We start from the raw sequence: 2,250 nt of genomic DNA, 5'->3' as shown, positions 1-2,250 counted from the left end.
CCCCCCCATATCTCACCAATATTCAATTCACACCTCTTGTGCCAGTGTGTCTTCTTCTAGTGCATCCTGTGCCGCTTTGTTTCCACACACATTTGCACTCCCTTTGCCCACTTATCAAAAGACAACTCACAACTTTCTGTCGCAAAAACAGGATGAGTGATGGAGAGGTGGCAGGCAAGGAGTGTAGTCGGTGTAGTAGCCACAGTCTGCTTGGAAGTGAACCTGTTTCCAAAATAGCAAGAACTGGAGGAGAGGACGGGAGAAGGGTTTTGACATATGCCATGGCAAATGTAAATCCTGCTTTTGACCTTTACTGCACGTGCCATACCAGTTAATGAAAGATGAAAATGCTGTGAAAATTATTGTAGCACTGGGGAAGGAATGGGAAGATGGAAATGGGTGAAAAAAGAGGGAGAGGAAGAGAAGCAACCTGTGGATGTAATATGTTGATGGTTGGTTGCAGGCACATCTGAATGGGACTTTAAGAGTTTCTTTTCCTCCTTCATTACAATATAGTTATGAACGTCAGGTGTGTGTGTGTGCGTGTGTGCTTGTGTGTGCATGCACTCCTGTGCATACTCCCATCCCGTCCTGGAGAGGCGTAGATCAGCTGCATTATGCATGATGAAACCTTGCATAGGTTATGACTTCTGCCTCCTCGACATACATATTCATGCGTGACTCTCTGGCAGGATGTATAAAATAGTGGCTGTGACTCTGACAGCCTAAGCTTTAGCTCCAGCGGTGCCTTCGGTGCTCCAACACCTTCCAGTGAGGGCTGCTTTGCTCTCTGGTGCTGTGTCTGAACGAGCTTGATGAAGCCTCCTGGGTGCAGTTGAACTACAGCAGCAACAACACTGAAACCCCACAGCTTTGGTCAATACTGCTATTAGGGTAATGTCTGTAGACATATTGCTAGACTTAAATTCTTATTATGGTTGGAAATCACAACTCATGATTTCATGATACAGCGCCCACAATAACAATGATATCACGATACAGTGATTTTGCAGAAAAATGGCTCCTAAAAAAGGCAAAAATCAGTTGCAAAGAAACAAATGTGACAAAGGGCAGGTCTAACTGTGAAGAAGAAACTCCTACTACAGATAATCCTCCATCCTGAAACACAGTATGACCAAGATTTACAATTTTATTATTTTCTTTTCCATATGATCACCGATGCCCATAAAGTCAGCGGGAAAGTGTTTACCGAGGTCAGAGCAAAGCAGATTTAGAAACTAAATATCATGAGAAATAAACAAAAGTTTTCTCCTGCATTTGTGCTGAACTTTAAGTTTATAACTCAACTTTTTGGGGGAGGGGATAAAAATAGGGGTGGGATGGCAATTTGGCAAACAGTTTCGCAGTTTGTGTGTCATGCTTGAGAACATGTTCTGACATGCCCCGTAGGAAGAAGATGTTTGGTGTTTGGGGGTTTATTTGAGCAAATAAACATTTGAAACCCTCACATTGGACCCTCAGAAAATATGCTTTTTTCTTTAATGGCATTTGGCGGAACTCTATATGAATATGTGATCAAATGAGGTTTTATTCAACTACCCTGTTTTTTTTTTGTCCTCTAATTTGGAGTAAGCACAATAGGCATTTAGAGGTGGGAATCACCAGACACCCCATGATTTGATATTATCTAAATACATTACTCAAAATATGACATTAATGCGATTTTTAACATTTTGTGATACGATGAGTATTGCAATAGCATATATTGAGATTTTTTAAAATCTTTTTCAGCTCCAAATTATGTTCTCAAAGTTAAACTTTGTCAATATCCAATTTACAATCAAAACTGCTCCCAACAAACACCGATGTTTACATCAGCACCGTAACTTGCACTATTTTATCAACCGATTCACACTACAACCTGGGTTTGCCTCTTATCTGTATTTCATTTTATTTAATTTTAATTACTGTACCGTAGAGCAGGGCGATATGACCAAAAATATTTATCATGATATACATTTGAAAATTTTCGATAACGATATAACTGACGATATAATTGACACTAGACAAAATACTTTACAACTCCACAACTTTATTAGTGCAAAAAAAACCAACATCAATGTATTTTCACTTAAACAAGCAGCTGTTTTTTTTATCTGCATTAAAGTTATATAAAAATTTAACAGTGCAAATGCAAATCCTTGCTGACAGTTTAACCAAAAGGCATTTCCAGTGGAAATTGGCCGACATATCCTCAGCATAACCATGTATAATATCCACAAAACTTAA

The 2,250-nt window shown here is 39.2% G+C and overlaps 1 protein-coding gene across 2 annotated transcripts in view; it reads left to right on the top strand.

Moving 5' to 3' along the window:
- LOC102215647 (Down syndrome cell adhesion molecule-like protein 1) overlaps nucleotides 1–2,250 on the top strand; it is a 52,621-nt gene that overhangs the window by 3,852 nt on the left and 46,519 nt on the right. The gene's annotated exons all lie outside the window — the stretch shown is intronic.

The sequence above is a fragment of the Pundamilia nyererei genome, unplaced genomic scaffold (assembly GCF_000239375.1).
Source record: "Pundamilia nyererei isolate P.nyererei 1_Seehausen unplaced genomic scaffold, PunNye1.0 scaffold00064, whole genome shotgun sequence".
NCBI lineage: Eukaryota > Metazoa > Chordata > Actinopteri > Cichliformes > Cichlidae > Pundamilia > Pundamilia nyererei.
Note: the sequence above shows the minus strand (reverse complement) of the source record. Positions and strands in the feature narration are given on the sequence as shown.